Here is a 5,001-nt window from a genome sequence, read left to right on the forward strand (position 1 = left end):
TAGTCTAGTCTAGTCTAGTCTAGTCTAGTCTAGTCTAGTCTAGTCTAGTCTAGTCTAGTCTAGTCTAGTCTAGTCTAGTCTAGTCTAGTCTAGTCTAGTCTAGTCTAGTCTAGTCTAGTCTAGTCTAGTCTAGTCTAGTCTAGTCTAGTCTAGTCTAGTCTAGTCTAGTCTAGTCTAGTCTAGTCTAGTCTAGTCTAGTCTAGTCTAGTCTAGTCTAGTCTAGTCTAGTCTAGTCTAGTCTAGTCTAGTCTAGTCTAGTCTAGTCTAGTCTAGTCTAGTCTAGTCTAGTCTAGTCTAGTCTAGTCTAGTCTAGTCTAGTCTAGTCTAGTCTAGTCTAGTCTAGTCTAGTCTAGTCTAGTCTAGTCTAGTCTAGTCTAGTCTAGTCTAGTCTAGTCTAGTCTAGTCTAGTCTAGTCTAGTCTAGTCTAGTCTAGTCTAGTCTAGTCTAGTCTAGTCTAGTCTAGTCTAGTCTAGTCTAGTCTAGTCTAGTCTAGTCTAGTCTAGTCTAGTCTAGTCTAGTCTAGTCTAGTCTAGTCTAGTCTAGTCTAGTCTAGTCTAGTCTAGTCTAGTCTAGTCTAGTCTAGTCTAGTCTAGTCTAGTCTAGTCTAGTCTAGTCTAGTCTAGTCTAGTCTAGTCTAGTCTAGTCTAGTCTAGTCTAGTCTAGTCTAGTCTAGTCTAGTCTAGTCTAGTCTAGTCTAGTCTAGTCTAGTCTAGTCTAGTCTAGTCTAGTCTAGTCTAGTCTAGTCTAGTCTAGTCTAGTCTAGTCTAGTCTAGTCTAGTCTAGTCTAGTCTAGTCTAGTCTAGTCTAGTCGTACGAAACTGATTACACTCATTCGAAGAGGGTATTCTGTTTAGAGGGTTCGAAAAGTCGGTACAAAGAACAAAGGACTTACTTCTTACCGAAATTATTCAAGCATATCTGTACAGACAACTGCAAATTCCCGATATATTTTTATAAACCGATTTGTATACTTCATTCATTGTCCACGATTATTACATCAACATTCGCATTGTACTAGTTGTCAAACCATAATATGGAATATACAGCACCACTTTACAGCCACCAGAGAAACTGTTTATAGTGTAAAATGGATTCCCAACAACATTTTTACGTCCCCACCCGCCTATAATTATCCCATTCCAACTGCGAAGCAGGTCACAAAACTTCATCCGTCCCAACGTGGTGCCCAACTAACGGCGCGGCAGGCTTCAACCCTATGCCCATACGTAATGTGGAGTAGTATTCTACGCGAGTTTTTGGTTAATGACTTTCCCGTCCCATGTAGGGTTCAGACTCCGGATCACAAAATGAACGAAACATTGCGTGGGATGAAAAAGGATTGATTTCAATTTGTCGGGTTCGGTGTGCCGGGTGAGGAAACCGGATCGACGACAAACCCCGGCGTTGGTTGGTTGGTTAATGGAAAACCCCGACGACCGACTGATGATGGGTTTACTGTGCACCAACAACCATTGCATTGGGTCTGTATGGAAAGGGCTTGAAAATAGGTCTTTTTGTTCGTTTGGATCGCATAATTTCACCAGTTAATGTTCGTCTAATTGTGGAAATAGGGTTCGGATGGATGTAGTTATTGTTTCATCGGGACCGAACTAGTTAAAACAATTGCGTCTCAAACTAGGTTGTTTCACAAGTGCTGGTCACATTTTATAGCTGTTTTATATTCGTTCATTAGAAATACTTATCACATAGCTTGTTGGCAATCATGAAATTGAAAAATCTACGGCATATGGAATCGAGCTATAAATCTCATCATTTGCATATGGTTTCACAAGGAAATAGATGTTTGCACAATCGTCAGCAAACCGTAACACCTTCGAACACAAGTCACCACAATCTTTAACACCTTCCATGCAAGTCTGAATCTTCCTAGGATCCCAGTTGGCTCCGTATCCACCGCACTGCAGTTCGAGTCGCTCCCAGTCGAAACCTCCGTCGTCGCTGTACAGACCATGCCGGATGAGGAAGCATCTCAAAAGACACGCCTTCTCGGGTATTGCAGATCCGTCGATGGCCACCTGCTTCAAGGTATCTTCTGAAATTACCAACATGGCCGCACACTCTCTGGCAATCTGTATGTGTTGAAATCTGGTGAACGGAATGAATCAAACAGCTTCGGAATCCAACTGTCCGTATTGATCATCGTAGCACTTCACTGCTTGTTCTGCCCGTTGACAGCTATTACTGGTGGTGGTGCTTCCCGCCAGACATCGCGCCGTTCTATTCAGGTAACACACATCATCAGGACTTGGTTGGTAGAATCGAGCTATGGAGTAACCGATCCCACTGGTATCGTTCCAAAAGCGATCTACCAAACCCCGGCAACGGACGGCACAGTTGGTGGAATCGTTCGGGAGATATTGTCGACATTCAGCATCCGTTGAGCGGATGCTTTTGAACACAACGGAGTGCCTGTTCGCTATTGCTACATTTCCAATAGTGAAAATAATACAAGTAGCCAGCAGTACCCATAGGCATTCCATTGCAACTCACTCCCAATTATTTAGTGTACTCGTTGGTCTGAGCTGTTCGGGAGTACTAAACCATTCGGAGAATTGTGCTAGGTTATGATAAGTCACGCAGTTGGCATTTTAAATATGCCTACATACCTTAACGTAACAATGTTGCAGTTGGGCTAGCCAGGAAGCTTGTTTGTTTATCAACAGTTGTTAAATTGACACATATTTTGCCGTATGGTGGTCACGTAATTTGACGCTTCTTATATACAAATTATCGCTCACCAACATTTTCTATAATTGCCTGTCCCATGTAAACTTTACATCAGGCTTGAGGTGGCAACCGTTTTTGTTACTAACATCCCGAGCAAAGGTGGATAACAAAATGATAACAAGTTCTGCTACCTGGTTATCAATCGTTTGATAATTCAGTTTGTTATCATTTAGGTTGAATTAAGAGCCAACATAACAAAAATGATTAGTCAAATTTACTTGTCGAATATCATAATAATAAGAAGTTAAGTTATCCTTGAGTTCAAGTTGATAATCAATTGTGTTATACAATGTTTTGTTCAACATTACATTTAGTTATCAACATGAAAAAAATACAGCTGATTGATAACTTGTTTTGTACTTTACCGACATCGTCAGCAATTGAAAATAGTTTCTTATAACCTGCAACTAATATTCTCAACTATTGCGCCCAGGCGGGTCTTGAACCCTGATCGAGTGGTTGTTGGTCAGTCGTAGCCCCTATACCAACGGGACTCAGTGAGAGTGAGAGTAGGATCTTGTACCATTTGGGCAGGTGAACCTATTTTGGGCACTTGTCGCTATAACTAAGTCAATTTCAAACGGATTGATTTGAGATTAGGCACGTACAGTATCTAACTCTATACAAAAACTCAAATCAATCGGTTTGAAATTAACTTAGTTATAGCGACAAGCGCCCAAAATAGGTACACCTGCCCAAATGGTACAAGACCCTAATTGAAGGCTACACTTCCGTACTACAGTTGCATTGAAAGTGGAAAGTCGAATCTATTTTTAGATTCAAGGTTCATCAGACTCTCAGTTTTGGAAAAGTTTTGAAAAATGCGTTCAGCAACAGAAAACATATATTGTTATCATTTAGTATTATTATGTTATCGTGATAGACTTAACTTATCAATAACTAAATTTGTTATCATCTGGCTATCATAAATTGGAAAAGCTGATAACAAAAATAACAAAATGATAGCACCGATAACACAGTTTATAATCAAAGTGATATCACTTTGTTATTCGCCTTGGCTCGGGATGCATACACTTTTATCTCATTTGATAGTATTTCAACTGTTGATAGAAGACGAGTGAAAGCAACATCAAGTATGTTTGTCTCATTATGGAAAGCAATGGCAATGAAGCCTGTATCCGCAATAATCGGGACACAGAAGTATGGCAGTAACTCTGTACTGAATCAATAAAAAATGATCAAAAATTAGCTGAGAACTCTTTGATGTATGTTTATTATTTGTGCAAAATTTTATTAAAATTGATGCATTACTTTTAACAGACGTGGTTTTTAAGATTTTGTACAATCATCACCAATTTTCATTCGCATACTAGATGGTTCTTTTCCGCTACAATTCAAAGTTCTGTGAGGATAACTATGAAATTTTGTGAGCAGTTATGATACTTATAGAGACACTTTCTTGCAAAATTTCATCAACTTTTATCGATTGGATTGAAAGACACTGGTGTTGATAGGGGATAGTGTTAGTGAAAATGTTTCATGTTTTTCATGTGCGATGTTTGCCCATTCATAACTTTTGAATGTATCTGCCAATTTTCATGAAATTTTCACAGAAGGTAGTTGATTATGTGTATATTATTCCTGCAAAATTTGGTGATTATTGGTGTAGTACTTTCAACAATACAATCGAAACAATAAGGGGTGCTCACTAATTGTTGTCTGAGGGGCTAAAATCACGGTTAGCCCCAATATATGTTTCGGCTATAAAATTGTTGATAGTTCATCGATTTTTTTGAAATTTTGCCTATGCAAGGGAAGTATGTTGAGAGGTTTGTGTTCAAAATTTCAGCCATTTCTTTTGTCAAATTCAAAAGTTACAGCGCTGACAAGCCAAACCAGGGGCTGTACAAAATTCAATTGCTCGCTTTCTACTGTTTCATTGCTACAACAAAATTTACGTCACCGATTCAATTGAAATTTTGCAGGTTAAATAAATACATCTTGATATATTATCAGGCAAAATTTGAGCAATTTTAATGTATATATTGCAGAGTTGCAGCCATAATTCTGTGTCCCGATTATTGCGGATACAGGCTTTATACTAGTGTTCCATTATGGACCACCCTAATGAAAACCAATTCTCAAAGCAGGCAATTTACTTTGCAACAGCTTGAAACTATTTATTATTGAATGAAATTAGCAAAGAGAGTATACAAATTTTAACAAAAGTCTTTCTTTTTAACTATATCTACTATTTATGTACTTACATTTAATAGTTTTCTTCTAATATCC

At 38.6% G+C, this 5,001-nt stretch overlaps 1 pseudogene; it reads right to left on the reverse strand.

Annotated features, from left to right (window-relative positions):
* Positions 1-1,331: 1,331 nt before the first annotated feature.
* On the reverse strand, positions 1,332-2,943 carry LOC115262780 (general odorant-binding protein 45-like; annotated as a pseudogene).
* Positions 2,944-5,001: the final 2,058 nt, after the last annotated feature.

This window comes from Aedes albopictus, chromosome 3 (genome assembly GCF_035046485.1).
Source record: "Aedes albopictus strain Foshan chromosome 3, AalbF5, whole genome shotgun sequence".
NCBI classification, from domain to species: Eukaryota; Metazoa; Arthropoda; class Insecta; order Diptera; family Culicidae; genus Aedes; species Aedes albopictus.